Source organism: Peromyscus maniculatus, chromosome 4 (assembly GCF_049852395.1).
Source record: "Peromyscus maniculatus bairdii isolate BWxNUB_F1_BW_parent chromosome 4, HU_Pman_BW_mat_3.1, whole genome shotgun sequence".
Taxonomy (NCBI): Eukaryota; Metazoa; Chordata; class Mammalia; order Rodentia; family Cricetidae; genus Peromyscus; species Peromyscus maniculatus.
Window position 1 is genome coordinate 13,056,186 of NC_134855.1, and position 16,766 is coordinate 13,072,951.

The window sequence follows — 16,766 nt, forward strand, 5'->3', positions numbered from 1 at the left end:
CTGTCCAGGACCTAGTTTCTTATTGGCAGCCCCTGGCCTGTGTTTCTGTGTGTGTCTGCTTTTCTCCCAAGCTTGGGGCTCCTTTGGGCCTCCTGGAAAACTGCTGCCCTCATTTTTACCACTTATATTGCCTTGTTCTGAGAAATGTGTTCCTTCTGTGGAGACCCTGGCTATCTCTCTCCCCATATCACAGTGCGCAAGCTCAGAGAGGATCTAAATATGCGGGGGAGGGGGAAGCATGTTCTGAGCACCTGCTGTTTAAGGCCCCATACTGGGGTTTTCTGCATTCACCCTCCCCTATCTGGGGTGTCTCCAGAGATGGAGCACAGTGTGTTTGCGGGGTCTCTATTAGATGTGCCTAACCTTGTGACATTGTGATATGACGTTGTCATGTGCACAGTTAATGCTCAAGAGGCCCCATCCCAATTGCAATGTCTGAAACGAGTTTGTGATTTATGCTGGGCTGCATTCATAGCTATTCTGAGCTCCATGGAGCCCACAGATGGCAGTCAGACATACCTGGAACTCGTCCATAGCTTAGCTTGTCTGTCATAGGCTGGCAGTCCTGTCATGCAGTTCTGTGAGAGCTGGAGATTCCTCACCTGGAGGCAGAGGGAATTCTGAAATGGGTTGCCAGGAGGCCTGGGATGATCCCATGGGTGGGAAGCCCAGAGTTCCTTCAGACATCTGGGTTATAGGGAGCCCACTAAGAGGGGAAAGGGTTCCGTGAAAGTCATCCAAGGCCTGAGGCCTTTGCTTGCTGGGTCCTACTGTGACTCTGACCCTTCTCCAGAGTTGGGGAGGGACTTAGAACACTGAGGTGCAGGCAGGGCACCACGGGGGTACAGAGGGATTCAGGCTGGTGGCACAGCACAAGGAAGATCCCCAAGGGCATGACGCCTCTGCCCTGGTGTTGCAGTCTGGGATATGTGCCGAGCTCAGGGTTATCCTAGGTGCCTCTGCTCTGGGAAGCCTTGTGTGCCCCTGCCCACAGCGCCTGCACCTCTCTCTTAGAGACTCAGTGATTGGGTGGTTAAATGTCTCCAGTAGACTGGAAGGGTCCTGAGGCCAGGCCCTGTGTCTGAAGACTCCAGCCCTTAGTACCTGCCTGGTGTACCTGGTGTGACATCAGTGGCCCTGTATGGACTGCAGTGTGGGCAGTGCTCGCCGGCTTTTCTCGCTGGGACCACGCACAGCACCTTGTCCCTCTCATGCTTTGTGAGCTCTACCCTTCTGTCGCCTCCCCTTCACAGACTGGGAAATGAGCTCAGAGGGAGGATGCAACAGGTTTTTTGTCACTCAGCTAGTAAGTGGCATTCCAGACTTTGACGTCAAGTCTGCCCTAACCTCTCCTCCAAGTTGGGTGATCCTCTAGGCCGGGGAACTCTGGGCCAGTGCCAAGAGCAGTTTTCCTGTCTTCAGCCGTCATCCTGTACCTTCTGGAAATGTCTCTCAGGTGGGCACAGCCTGGGGTTTGGAAGGACAAGGACCCTGTAGGTCTTGTTTATCTAGGGCTGGCTATGAAATACCCTGATATTTAGGTCTAGCGTGTTTTCCAAACAGCTATCCTGAGGTAGCCTGTGTACCATGGTGCGTGGGGTGCATTTCAATTTCAAGGACTCACATGTGGTGAGTCTGGCCTGGAACCTGGGTACCCACCTCCCTCTCCCTCTGCCCCTTCTGCTTTGCCGCTGGACTCTTTATCCAAAACAAGCTGGAACTGCTCTCATAGGAATGCAAGTTGGAGAACATGTAGCCTTGCTCAGCTGAAAGCTGCTCCTGGGTGACATTTACCCTGAGCCCCCTTAATCCTTAACCTTGCAGTTACTGCAAACCTGAACGGTAAATTACAGGGAAGGAGGGTGAGTCTGAATCTTCAAGTTGCAGTTTGTCCCAGTGGCTCGAGTTGAATACATTTTCTATGCTCCCCAGTCCCCTCTCCCCACCCCCCTTTTCCTTGGAAGGCAGGTTTCCTGGTACCTGGTCTCTGGAACTGGTGGTGGTGTTTGCCCACTACACAAGCAGACTGCCCCTCAGGAGTGTCATCCTGTGGGAGAGCTGTGTGTTGTGGGGAGCATTTCAGAGTACAAGGGACTGAATCCTCAATAGTGATCATATTGCATGTCTCCAGGACCCTTCAGCCACCCTGACCCAGACGCTGTAGCTGCTGGTGGTGGCGGTGGGGGGCGGGTGTTAAGCACTGGCTCCCTGATGTGGCTGTCTCCTTGGAGCTCCAGGTACAGTCTGTTAAGGGACCATTGTATGCAGTGAATCAGCCATGCATTTGTTTGGTTGCTGCCTGGTTGCTGAGATTTGTCTGTCTAGCCAGGGCCAGGCCTTCAGTATGAAAGTGAGTAGGGTCCCAGGCCTGCCTCCTGAGACCCCATGCTTCAGACAGGAGGTAGAAGCACAAAGGCAATTTTTGGAGAGGGCAGATAAGTCACAAGGGACAGGCAGGCTGCCTCTGTGTCTCTGGCTGAGAGGTCCCGGAACTCCACGTAGCACCTGCTAGAGCCTTTACAGTCCCACAGCACATAGACTAGCCTTGACAAGAGCTACCCTGTAACTCACCTGAGGGCGGCCCTGATTGTCTGCTTGGACCATTCACTGCTGGAGCAGTGGGCTGAGCCTAGCACTGTCATTTCCTGCCCAGGTGGTCTTGGCAGGTTGCTTGCTTCCATGTACCTCAGTTTCCTCTTTGTGACACATGATGTCGGTACCTGCTCATTGGGACTGTTGGGAGGACAGCAGCACTGGAGGGTGTGAGTGAACCCAGGGTACCCACTGGCAGCACCATGAGCGCCTGGGGGCTCTCACCTAATCTGCCGCACTGGCTGAGAACATCTCTCTCCCTGGCTTCTAAGTGGCCGTGGCAGCGCCGTGTGGAGGAAAACAAACGTGAGTTATATGCCTGACTGCTGATTTTCTAGTAGCCACATCAAAAGCGGAAGAAGAAGCAGGTGAAGTTAATCCGAAGAATGTATTTTATTTGAACTGATTGACCCAGAATGTTTCCAGAGCGATGTTTTCCACAGAACAGCTGCCAACAAGAAATTGCGTTTTCAGTCAGTCCCCTGGCTGGGCATATAGTTTGTGATTGGTCCAGATCCATTTGTTACATGACAACCGTGCATGGCCCTGGGCCACTGAGCTGGGCAGTAGGAGCTGTGGTTTCAAATGTCCTTCTGGGAGCTTGAGCAGAACCCCATACGCGAGGAACACTAGAAAAGGCTCTTAGCTCCCTCTTCAGATTGTTAAGTAATGTGTGATCAAGCAGTTGGAGCAGCTGGCTGAGACAACGAACACAAAACACTGCCACTTAAAAATGTCATTATTAAGCAAAATAAGCCCAAAAGGAAAGGCCGGCTTTTCAATTGCTCTAAAAATTGCCACCTGCATTTGCATGATGGCGTGCCTCTGGAAGTGTCTGATTCCACATCTGCAGGACTGGTGGCCACTTGTACAGAAGGGTCTTGGTTCTTGTTCACAAGAACAGTGTGTACATGTGAGGTGCAGCAGTTAGGACCCTGGGGTTGCAAAGGTCTGGCTTTGTCCCGTGGTCTTTCTCTTGCCTTTCAGGGCTCTCTGTGCCCAGTTGATATGGCTGGAGCATTCTCTGGGCCCAGGAAAGCAAGAGTGTGCATCACCCATATAGGCTGTCTAGCTCTATGTGTTACTGCCTCAAGTTTCTTGGCCCCTCCAAGGGCCTCACTTTCTCTGTCTGCACTCTGAAACCTGCACAGATGTCCCTTTGAGATCACAGACTCCACAGTCTGCCATGGCAGAGCCTGCTCTGTGCTGGCTCTGACTTCATTGTCCTCTGAGGTGAATTAGTTTTCAGCCTTAAACAAATGGCCAAGCCAGGGACTGTAACTTCTCTGTAAGGGTATAGCTGTATATTTTATTGCATTATAAAACAGCTTTGCAGTAATTCTTGAGATATGTAACTGGAGGAGGTTTGGAGGCATGCATTCCATGCTCTGGGAGAGTTGCGGTACAGAGGTGGTGGCAGGGGTGGCAGTGACCTGGGAGGGTGACTGTTTTTCTCCCATCTGACCCCAGAAAACGCCAAGCCTTGGCCCCTCTGCAATGTTCTCCAACAGCATTGGGATTATAGAAGCACTTGCTACCATGTCCAGCCTTTACATGGGTTCTGGAGAGTTGAACTCGTCAGATCCTTACACTTTTGCAGCAAGTGCTTTCTCACAACCTCTGTTCCCGTCTCTCTCTTTTGGTGGCTGCCTTAGTTAGGGATTCTATTGCTGTGAAGAGACATCATAACCATGGCGACTCTTTTAAAGGAAAACATTTAATGGGGTGGCTTACAGTTTCAGAGATTTAGTCCATTATCATCATGGCTGAGACATGGGGGCATGCAGGCAGACACGGTACTGGGAGAAGGAGCCGAGAGTTCTACATCTTGATCTTCAGGCAAGGGAAAGTGAACTGTGACACTGGGTGTAATTTGAATATAGGAGACCTCAAAGCCCACCCCTACAGTGACACACTTCCTCCAACAAAGCCACACCTCCTAATAGTGCCACCTCCTATGAGCTTTTGGGGGCCAGTTACACTCAGACCACCACAGTGACCCAGGGAGTTTCATTAGCACTGTTGCTTACAGGAACATGGTCACCTTACCAGTGACTACTGGAACCAAAGCAAGTGTGTCCCCAGCATTACAGCTGTCTATTGGAATGCCTTCTGAGGACTCTGCAGGATCTGTTGAATGCATGCCAGGCCAGCCACTGCTGAGTTTTGGTCAGGGGTCTGGAGAGAGTCTGGGTCTCATTTATATCTTACTTGGGAACTTAGGGCCTGCAGTTCTGACTGTGGTGACCTGGGAGTATAGCCCCGCCCTCTTATCTGACCAACTGCCCATTCCCCTGGCCTGTGAAGAGGGCTGCAGGTTAGGTTGGGGACTTAGAAACACTTCCTGTCTCATTATCTGGCCTGTGCTGGTGGGCTGCTCACAGCCCCTCTCTGTGAGCCCCCTCCAGTGTGGGCCTCTCAGTACAGTAGAGTGCAGTGGGCCACAGCTGTCATGACTTCAGTAGGTTTCCTGATCCCAGCACTGCAGGGTCTCTGTGCTAGAGAAAGCAAGGGGCCTTCTTGATGTGGAGGGCAGGCTCCCCATGCCCCTTCCGCTCTGACTAACTATTCAGGTTTATGTGACAGCAGACAAGGCACAGGATCTCACAGGACCAAGCCAGCCAACGTCTTTCTCTCCTGTCAGAGGCATCCAGAAAAAAGGAGTTTTAAAGCCATGTGTGGATACGCTGCCATTTTCCTACAGGCAGCAGGGAGGTTTGTCCTGCCTAACGGGGCCTTCCAAATCCAACGATGCATTTTAGAAACCCTGAGATAGGAAGACTTGGCCTTCCTGATGTCACGTCTCTTATATTTAGCACAGACGTGGCACACAGAACCACATAAGGGAGAATGCTGAAAAATGAATAAGCAGGCCACACAGGGTTCCTCTGTGGAAGTTCAGTCATGCACTCGGAATCTTTGGTATTGCCAAACTCCTATTCATTCTACAAAACCCAGCCTAAATGCCACTTCTGAGAAGCCATCCACAGCCCTGCCTTACCAAAAGGATGCCTTCCCCTGATGTCTGTCCAGAGCGCTGGGTGACCTTGACCCTGAGTTTTCATTGTTTTACTGCATCACTGTCATGATAAGGGAGTGCTCCCTACAGGTCCTCTGTAAGGAGCAGAGCAGGCAGATCACATGACCTGAGCCTAACACAGAGTGTTAGAAGGAAGAGCTAGGACCAGTGAGATGACTCAGCAGGGAAAGGTGCTTGCAGCCAAGCCTGACAGCCTGAGTTCAAGTCCCAGGACCTACCAGGTAGAAGGAGAGAACTGACTCCTTCAAGTTGTCGTCTGGTCTTCACACATGTACCCTGGCGCTCATCCCCATCGAGAGAGGGGTGGGGACAGGACACTGGGGGTGATGGATGCTCAGAATATTGCAGTCCTTGTGTGAAGGGTCCTGTGTGTCCCCCACACTGCCCCTGCTGACTTCCCTGCATAGGTGAGGGCTTTGACGGCATAGGTGGAGGCTCCGTCTTCCATTTTGCAGTTGAAAATTAGAGCTTCAGGAGAGGAAGTGCCTTGCTGGAGGCCACACGGTCCTGTGACAAGGAGGAACTGAAACCCTGGACCATCTGCCTGGGGCCTAGGGTGTCCCTATGGGACCAGTCCTTGTGACCCAGTGCTGCCTGCTTGCTTGCTTATTTATTTATTTGTCGATGTTTCTAGGCTCTTCTGCTTAGAAAGAATTCTCAGAAAAGCGGGTAGTCTCTCTCTCTCTCTCTCTCTCTCTCTCTCTCTCTCTCTCTCTCTGTGCGTGCATGCGTGCGTGAGTGCGTGCGTGCGTGCGTGCGTGTGTGTGTGTGTGTGTGTGTGTGTGTGTGGGTGTGGGTGTGTGTGTGTGTGGGGGTGGGGGGTGGGGGTCGGGCAGAGCCCCAACAGGCTTGTAGCCAGGTAGGTCTGGCCAGGTAGTTCCTGGCTCCTGCCTGTAGGTAGAGTGACTCTTCCAACAGAGAGTGATTAAAAGTGTCTAGGGTCCTTGTCTGTCCATATGTCCCCACAAACAGACCATCCAGTCCACAGCAGCCACTTTCTGCCGCCTGTGCCCTGAGATGAACCGTAGTCTGGTGTGGGCTGAGGTCGCAGAAAAACAAAACGAAGAAACACTCCCGCCATGTCCCCTTTGGTTTCCTAGTAACAAGTTCATGGTGGCTTGTCACAGGCTTGCCTGCCAGCCTCATGCCTGGGGCTGAGCTCACAGTGTGTGCCAAGCCTGTCAGCACGATGTTTATGTCCCCTGTAAACACCCAGCGCCCGAGGCAGAGGGCAGTTGCTCATTTCCCCCGCGTTTTGCAGGGTGAGGGAGCTGGGCCTCTCAGCAGCTGCCTTGTAGAAAACCAGGGTACCGGGATCAGCCCCCAAGTGGGCTAGGGAGGCTGTGGGCTGCAGGGGCTCAGGCAGGACCGGGGGGGGGGAGGGGGAGGGGGACACTTTGGGCCTCTTCTGGAAGAGTCCAGGCCATTGTAAGAGGCGTCATTGTTGGGAGGTAGCATCTGTCGGTGCAGCTGGCTCCAGAAGCTGCAGGAGGGAGAGGGTGAGGCAGGAGGAGGCTGGGGCAGGTAAGGGGCAACTGTGCCTTCACGCCATGTGGGCCAGCTGTGTCCAATTGTCACAGTCCTGCCACTGTGTGGGGCGGTCCCTCCCCACACATATGTTCCTGTGCTTTCTCGTGGCAGCTGGACCAGGAAGGGCGATTCCTGCAACCCCGGGAGCCAGCGCAGCCCTGAGTTCCTGGGCTTCCATGGTCTAGCTTTTGTGTTCATTGTTGTTTAATCTGGTGTCCTTAGGCATTTGCTTAGCATGTGAAAGGCCATGGGTTCTATCCCCGGAGTCTCTGTGTATGAATGCCTAATGAGCACATGTGGACATCAACCTTGGTGGCCGGCCATTCCTTGGGCACCATCCTTTTTTTTTTTTTTTTGAAATGAGTTCTCACATTAGGTCATGTTGGCTAGTCAGCAAGTCCCAGACATCTACCTCGCTCCACCTCCTCAGACCTGGAATTACAAGCACATGCCACTATTATGCCCTGCAAGTGTGTGTGTGTGTGTGTGTGTGTGTGTGTGTGTGTGTGTGTGTGTGTGCGTGCACGCGCGCACCATGTGTTTGAGTGCCCAAGGAGGCCAGAAGAGGCACCAGATCCTCTGATTAAAGTTATAGGTGGTTATAAGCCATTGGATGTGGCTGTGGGGAACTTTTGAGTCTTCTGGAAGAGCAGCAAGTGCTTTTAACCATTGAGTGAGCTATCTCTCCTGCTTCCCCTCCCCTCCCTTCCTTTCTAATACTCAATTTTAAAAGAGTTGTATTATTATTATTATTATTTAATGTTCTGTGCATGGAGTATGTACATGTAAGTGCAGGTGCCAGAGGAGATCAGAGATTTTGAATCCCCCAAAGCTGAAGTTAACAGGCATTTATGAGCTGTTCCATATGGGTAGTAGGAGCTAAATTTGGGTCTTCTGCAAAAGCAGTAAGTGCTCTTAATCACTAAGCCTTCTCTTTAGCATCTAAGACTTATTTTATTAACAATACTGTAATTGCATTTTATTTATTTTGTGTTATGGATATGGGTTCATGTGTAGAGGTCAGAGGTCAGCTTTCAGGAGTCAAGTCTCTCCTTCCATCATGTGGGTTCTGGGGATTGAACTCAGGTTATCAAGTTTGGTGGCAGGCACACATTGAGCTGTCTCGCCGGCCCCATGTTCTGTGCATGAGCACAGCCCCTGTGCTGAAGTCATGTTCCTGACTGAACCTCTCCTCCATCCTCTGGATGGTGTACCATGGCTGCCATGCATTGAACGTTTACTCTATGCAAGGCCTGTGCTAGGGAAACTGAGCTAGGAAATGGCGTAGATCTGCTTTACTACCTCCCAGACCAGGGACGACACACAAGAGTCCAGTTCCAGGTAGGAGTCCATCCCACTCACCTGTCCTGGAGCCCGTGTGTACTCACCAGCACTGGCTGTCCAGCTGCAGTGTGGTGGGGACCCAGCTTTTCCAGGAAGCATGGCCCTAGGTGAAGTGGGCTCTAGTTCCACCCTTCTGTGTTCCTGGAGCCTCCTGACAGGACTAGGCAGGGACTTGAATTTTCTAAGGTCTGTGGTAAGGTGGACTGAAATTGGCCTGGTGGAAGGCCCTGCAGCCTGGCCTTGGTCCTTGAGGAGGATTGTATGGGAGACAGTTTGAGGCAGACTCTGGCGCCTTAGCTGGGTTCTCATTGAGCTCACGAGGAAATGGGAGTGAAGGTCCTTGTACAACCTGCTCCTAATCCAGCTGCCGCACAGGGCACTCCAGATCACCCAGGTAGCCTCACTTTGTAGCCTAGCTCAGTGCCTCTTCCCTACTCATCTCATCAGCAAGGTCCTCACATATTAGACATTTGCTAATCTGTCATCACGGATGCAAGGACCTGGGAGGTGTAGGTGAGACCTTTGTATAAGAAGCAGGGAAGTTCTGGGACATCCGTGCGACTGTGGCCAGAAGGAAAGCCTGTATAAGCCAGGGTTCTCTAAGGAACAGAACGGATAGAATGAAGGGAGTTGGATAGACGGGTTTACAGGCTGTGGTCCATCTGGGTAGTCTAACACTGTCGGGCTCATGATGGAAAGCCGAAGAGTCCAATAGTTGTACAGTCCCTGGTGTTTGACACCTGAACAGTTGCAGTCTGGCACTGGAGTCCTGGAGGGTTCCTGGACTCCATTTTCAGTTTACACTGGAGTCCTGAAGGAGCTGGACTTAGTACTGGTTGCAGCAACAGGAGAGATGAACTTGTCAGGGAGAGTGAGGGCAAGCAGTTAAAAACAAAACGATTTCTTCCTTCCATGCCCTTTTATGTGGGCAGCCACCTGAGAGCATGGCCCAGGTTCTGAGTAGCTCTTCCCTCTTCAAATACTCAAACAGATCTAAAGAACACCCTGACAGGAGTGCCTAGCAACATAGATTTTAGTTAAAGTTGACAACCAAGATTAGCCATCATACTGCCTGAGCTTGTCACCTCACTCACTAACACCGAAGTAACCCCCTTCTCATCTAAGCATTGTCCCCGCCATGCTTCCACCTTGAAGTCATTTCTGTCCCAAGGATCAACAAAGATTTGGGTGCAGAATTGATCTTAGGATAAATATGGGTCAACCTCAAAGTATCTGATTGATACTTGTTTATCTTGGCCTGAGTTTATCTTTTGGCAATTAATCATATTTGATTTTACTTTTATATTTTTTCCCCTTTTTGGTTTTTTTGAGACAGGATTTCTCTGTGTAACAGTATAATTTTATTTTCATTAAAAAAAAAAAAAAAAAGCCTGCCTCTTGGCTATTCTCTTCATTTCTTCCTCTCCAGTACTTTGGAGCACGCATGTGTGAAACTTCAGTTCTCTGGTTTTATAATTGCTAATAACATGCATGGAGCTGTTCATTGACCTGAATTAATTAAATAATGGGCAGAGGCTGCATTGCATAAATGCGGATGGTATCAGTATGGGGAGTCTGCTCAGGGGCACCCTCCGCGCTCTCTGTGGAGGACGTGGAGAGGAGGGTCGGCCCAGGATACAGACAGGGATCAGATCGGCTGTTTCTGGGCAGGAAGCTTTGCAGAGTAGAGAGGGGTGTAGAGTCTACAACTTTGAGGCTCTGATGCCCTAGGTTAAGGCACCAGAACAGCTCTTCTCCCCCCTCCCCCACTTCTGGCTGACCATGTTTGACCTCAAGGTGGTAAGGAGAGATGGTGGGAAGTGGTGCGTGAAACACAGTGCTGCCAGGATGGATGGCCCTGTTGCCATTGATTTTCGGGAAGGCAAGAGCAGAATGCAGCAGTGCCCATGTGTTGAGTACTACCCTGGGGGTGTTCCCAGTATCTCAGTACCATGTGATTTTGGGGTACCTGCTGGGGGTGTTGCCAGTATCTCAGTACCATGTGATGTTGGGGTATCTGCTAGGGGTGTTCCCAGTGTCTCAGTACCATGTGATGTTGGGTACCTGCTGGGGGTGTTCCCAGTATCTCAGTACCATGTAATGTTGGGGTATCTGCTGGGGTGTTCCTAGTATCTCAGTACCATGTAATGTTGGGGTATCTGCTGGGGTGTTCCTAGTATCTCAGTACCATGTAATGTTGGGGTATCTGCTGGGGTGTTCCCAGTGTCTCAGTACCATGTAATGTTGGGGTATCTGCTGGGGTGTTCCCAGTGTCTCAGTACCATGTAATGTTGGGATATCTGCTGGGTGTTCCCAGTGTCTCAGTACTATGTGATGCTAGGGTATCTGCTGGGGTGTTTCCAGTGTCTCAGTACCATGTGATGTTGGGGTACCTGCTGGGGGTGTTGCCAGTATCTCAGCACCATGTGATGCTGGGGTATCTGCTGGGGTGTTCCCAGTGTCTTAGTCCTGTGTGACACAGCTTCCCAGGGCTGTGGCCTTGTTTGTTCTATGACCAGATGGGGCAGAGCTGGGTCCCCACTCCCTACCTGAGGATTCCCTCAGAGGCCTTTCTCTAGGTTCTCACTGTGGAGGAAGGAGGCCCCAGTCACTGTATAATGGTACCCCTGAGCTTCCATTTATGCTGATGCAGATGGGGGCTGCTTGATATCTAAGGAAGTCTGGCTCTCGGCAGTGACAGAATGTAGGGTCAGACTAACGTCCCTGAAGCCGGCAATGACAAAGCTTGGGGAAAAATAATATGTAAAAATGCACTCAGAGGCACTGAACAGCCGCCAGAAGCTGAGAGAAAGTGGAGGAGTATCTCACAAGGATCTATCCTGAGTGGATGGGGTTCTAGAAGGCTGCTTCCCAGGTGCGTTTGTCAGCTTCTCAGTACTATAACAGAATGCCTAACAACCAACTGAAAGGGAAGACAGGCTTACAGCGCTGATAGTTTCCGTACATGGTCTCCAGGCCCAGCTGCTTTAGTCTGTGGAAGCACTGATGTCATGATGGAATTCAGGGCACAGGGGTGAAACTCACGACAGTTGAGAAAAGAGAGGGGGAAGGTGTGGGGTCTTAATAGTTCATTCACCCGCAGCGACCTAACGTCTTCCCCGCCTCATGAACATTTCACTACCTGCCAGGAGTGCCACAGGCTTGGAACTAAACACCTGTGCTTCTGAAAGGCAGTCAGGATCCAGACTGACAGCAGGACAGATAGAGCACTGGACTGAGAACTCCCTGAAGGTCGGGGAGGGGTGATGGTTAGTATTAATTCTCAGCTTGGCACAGTCAAAAATCATCTGAGAGTCTCAGTGAGAGATTGTCTAGCTCAGGTGGGCCCCTGGGCATATGGGTGAGGGATTATGTTGCTTGTGTTAATTGAGACGGGAAAACCCAGCCCACTGTGGATGGGTCCATTTCCTGGCGGGGGATCCTGCGCTCTCGAAGAGTGGAGAAAGTGTGCTGAGCGGTAGCATGCATGTGCAATTCATCGTTCTCTGCTCTTGACTGTGGATGTGATGTGACTGTCTGCTTCAAGGTCCTGCTGCCTGACTTCCCTGCAACAAGGACCTGGACCTGCAAACCAGATAAACTCCTCCTCCCTTACGTTGTTTTGGTCCGGGTGTTTTGACAGCAACAGAAACAAGATGATGACAGAAACTGAGAAGTAGGGCTGTTGGCTGTGGTGGACCTGACCACGTGGTCTTCAGGCCTTTAGAACTGTTTTGTGGGTGAAGCATGAAAGAGTTTGGAAGGGAGGCAGGGGTCTCAGCAGAAGCCCAGAACCTGCCTTCATCCTCAACTGACCCTTCATCCTATCTGTATAGCAAGGGACCCAAGTGTTCCACCAAACGTGGTGGCAGCTGGAACCCGAATTCAGGGGCTATGTCAGCTCTGCCCTCTGCGGGATGTCCTCTTATCTGAGTCCAGCTAGGTCCATTCTTAGAATAAACACGATGTCAGAAGTTGCAGGACCCAGAGTCTCCATGCACATCAGTCATAATGTCTGGTATTCACTTAACACAATTGGGAGCCATGGCCTGCGGTGGAGTTTCAGAGGACAGTGTGTGGGCTTAGTTCTCTCCTTCCACCACGTGGAGCCCAAGAATCAAACTCGGGTTGTCAGGCCTGATAGCAAGCACCCGTACCCAACAAGTCATTGTGTGTTGTAAAAGAAGAAAGCTGGAGGACTTTATAAACACCATCGCAAAACTTTCCATAGATGGAAGTGAAACATCAGTGTTTGCAAATGGGCAGGTGAATTGAGTGCCCATGGAGGACAGAACCAAGAGTTCTAGAAGGGACCTGGAGTTATATAGTGAGGTAGAGTTTTGTCCAAGATGTTTGAGAAGCCAACTAGAAAGAAGAAAGTCTTGGGCAGATAAGCCTGGAACACATGAGCATTCCTGTGGGAATGTTGTACACAGAACCAACTCAGATGGATCAGACACCTGAACAGAAGCACTGAAGCTGTACAGGTCTGAGAAGATGCTGGGTAGTCCTCTGTGGCTTAGAGGAAAACAAAGGTTTCTTAAGTAAAATAATAGGAAAAAACCCTGAGAAATTAGACTTTGTTCTGTTAAGAATGAATGCTTAGCAGGGGCCTAGAGAGATGGCTCAGAGGTTAAGAGCACTTGCTGCTCTTGTAGAGGACCTGAGTTGTGTGAGTTTTTATGTGTATGAGTGTTTTGCCTACATGTATGTATGTGTACCACATATATACAGGGCCCGTGGAGGACAGAAGAAGGCCTAGAGTTACAGGTGGTTGTGAGCTACCATGTAGATGCTGGGAACTGAACCAGGTCCTCTGCAAAAGCAATCCATACTTTTAACCACTGAGCCATCTCTCCAGCCTCATATTTATTTTATTTTTTAAGTATGTGTCAGGTGGTGGTATGTGCATGTGTGAGAACAGATTTCCAAAGAGTTTAGAAGAAAGCATTGGAGCTAGAGTTACAGGCAGTTGTGAGCCACTTGGTGCAGGTGCTGGGAACAAGCTGGTTAGAGCAGTATGTGCTATTAATCTCTGAGCCCATCTCTTTAGCTCCCCTTCTTGTATTCTGAGGCAGGGTTTCTCACTGGCCTGGAGTTCATCAAGGAGGCTCGGCTGCCTGGCCAGGAAGCCCTCAGGATCCACTTCTCTCTACCTCCATAGTGTTGGCATTACAAGACATGCCACCATATTTGGTTGTACTTTTAAGGGTCCCAGTGTCCATAGAAAAGGAGATCGGATCACTGATTACTACTCATTCAGCTTTGCAAAGGACCAGCTGCAAATCCTCCTGAGCTCAGGAATGAGATGCAGAGGACAAGAAGCCAGATGCCAAAGGGAAGAGCTGTCTATGCCGTCGACTTTGCTGTGGGGAAGGTGGTCTGTTGAGGGTCGGCCAGGAGGGCGTTGAGGGTGGGGAAGTGGAGAGCGAGATCAGTCGGTCTGTGATAGGTGGAATGGGGTTGGGTCGGGTGTTGGACAGTCCCTTTGTCAGAATGGCTCAGCCAAGGTATATTTCTAATATTATCAACCCTACCAAAGACACTGAAAATCCACCATCTGGCGTTGCTCCTGAGGCCAGTGGATGCAGGTGTGTGTAGCTGATATGGAGTCAGCTGCGGGTAAGGGTGCTGAGAACTTGTCTAACCTTTGCTAGAACCCACAAGTTCATGGGAAACTTGACGGTGCCATTCAGATCTCATCTGACTAGGAAATGCTGGGACCTCCTTACAAACCCACTGCTTTGTTGGGGGACGATGGGGCTGACCCCTCCTACCCAAGTTTAGCATATGCACCTGCTCTTTTGTGCATCCACCTGTCCAAGGCTTCAGAGCTGGGTACCATGGAGTTTGTGAGACAGGAATGATGTTTCACTATGAATCAGGACAGGGCTCTAGAGATCACAGTAGAACTATGATCCTTCCAGCCATCCCATCTTCAAGTGAGAGTTAGGAGCTAGGCCCTTAGGAGAGCTAAGAGTCATACTTCAAGAGCTGGTTCCAGTCAGCCTGAGGTAGGGTCCATGCACAGGTCTTTCATTGGGAAGGAACCCAGCTGGGTGATCCTGGAATTGTCTTGGATATCCTCACAAGGTAGGATGAGAAAAAGTGGGGGCTCCAATTTCACCCATTTGACCCCTTTCACTGGCGTGTGGAATATGTAACCATCAAAGCTCCCTGTCCATCACTTCCTTCCCCCAGCCCGTTGGAGCGAAGCCGGTGTCTGTCTCTAGAAAGGGAGGTGTCTCATCTGCCAGGAGCAGTCTGCTCCTGAAGCCTGGAGCATCTGTTTCCCTCAGTTCCACGTGGTCGGAATTGTAGACAGCAGCTCTGCCTCTAGCCTCGCTCTGCTGACTAAATATCTGCCAGAAAGGACCCTGAAGCCCTCACCTGGCCTAGGAGTCTGGAGGGTAGAGAGTGGCAGAGCCAAAATTTGGCACAGAGCCCAGAAAGGCAGGGGAAATGATTTGTGTTCTCTCTGTTTCCAAGAGACAGACAGACCTACCTAGGGCTGGACCCTCTCATGGGTCAGCAGGAAAGACCACAGGATGTTCTGAGGTGAACTTGAGTATGAGCCCTGCATGGCAGGAGGCTGTGTGCACCCCAGTGTCTGCACACCATTGATGATCATTGATGATACCCCACTATTTGCAGGGAGAAGAGCCAGGAAGAGTTGGGGCTGAGGCCACAGTGTGTGTGTGTGTGTGTGTGTGTGTGTGTGTGTGTGTGTGTGTGTGTGTGTGTGTGTGTATTCCTATTTGCATGCAAGCACAGCTGTATTATTTAATGTGCAAAATGGCCACCTCTAAGGATTTTATAGGCCCAAAAAGAACAAATGGCTTTTTAACATTTAAGTTGATCGGTCAGTGAGCTGGCTTAGAGGGTAGTTGCCTGTATGCAAACCTGGCACTTTAGTTAGATAATGGAGTCCAAATAAAGGTATCAAGAGAGAATGGAGTCTACCCAGTGATCTGACCACACACACTGTAGCACATGCACCTCCCCACCATGTGTTCATATACACGATAATAAATAAAAGTTATTAAAAAAAAAAAAAAGAACTTAAGCTGAGCATGCTGGCACATCTCTGTCCACATAGCATTTATCAGGCTAGTGAGGCAGGAGGATTGTCATGAGTTTGAGGCTAGCCTGGGCTCCATGGTGAGTTCTAAGCCAGCTTGGGCTACAGAGTTGAGCCTGTCTTGAAAGACACCAAACAACAATAAAAACTTTGGTGTGGGCACTTCTCTGTGTGACTGTTGGGGTGTGACTCGTCCTCTGCTAGGCTTGTCCTCCGACCTGTGCTTGTGGGTTGGGACAGAAGGTGGGTTACCCAAAGCACCACCCTTTCCAAACCTTGACCCTGTGGGATCTCATTGCTATCAGCTCGGGGCTCGCTATCTGCACCTCTGAACCCCAGAGCACAGTTACCTCCCCCGAGGCAGCGGGCATGGGACGGCAGGCAGACTGCTTGAGGAGATCTGCAACATGGGTTGTGGAGGGTTCAGAGTGAAGGAAGAGATTGCCAAAGCATGGGGCAGATGTCTTATCATCAGCTACAAGGTGGATGGAAAGGGGGTCTGGGGACCGCACTAGCTCCTGGTGTGCCCGGGAACCCCTAGACACACAGGCAGAGGTCTCAGAGCACTCTTGTGGGAGGTAACTGTGGCGGTTTGAATGATAAATGTCCCCCATAGTCTTAGGCATTTAAACACTTGGTCCCCAGTTGCTGGCAGTGTTTGGGGAGGTATGGCCCTGCTGGAGGGAGTATGTCACTGGAAGCAGGCGTTGGGAGTTTAAAGACATTTCATTAAAGTCTCGAAGCCTTTAAACATGAAAGCTGTTTTCAGTGCACTTATTCAGTACAGGGTCCTATCCCATGGAATAATGCTTCCCACATTCAAGGTGGGTCTTCCCATCTCAATCCAATCTAGAGATTCTCTCAGACATGCTGGGGGTTTGTCTCCTAGGCGATTGTCTTAGTTACTTTTCTGTTGCTATAAAGAGACACCATGGCCAATGCAACTTATAAAAGAAAGCATTTAATGGGGGCTTGCTTACAGTTTCAGAGGGTGAGTCCATGACTCTCACAGCGAGGAGCATGGCAGAAGGCAAGCCGGCCGGCATGGTGCTGGTGTAGTAGCTGAGAGTTTACATCTTATCCACAAGTTGGAGGCAAAAAGAGAGGGAGAGAGAGAAAGATTGAAAGACTGCCTGTGCTTGGCATGGGCCTTTGAACCTTCCGAGTCCATCCCCCAGT

At 50.7% G+C, this 16,766-nt stretch overlaps 1 protein-coding gene across 3 annotated transcripts in view; it reads left to right on the forward strand.

The window, feature by feature from the left end:
• Vav2 (vav guanine nucleotide exchange factor 2) overlaps positions 1-16,766 on the forward strand; it is a 168,792-nt gene that overhangs the window by 111,159 nt on the left and 40,867 nt on the right. The gene's annotated exons all lie outside the window — the stretch shown is intronic.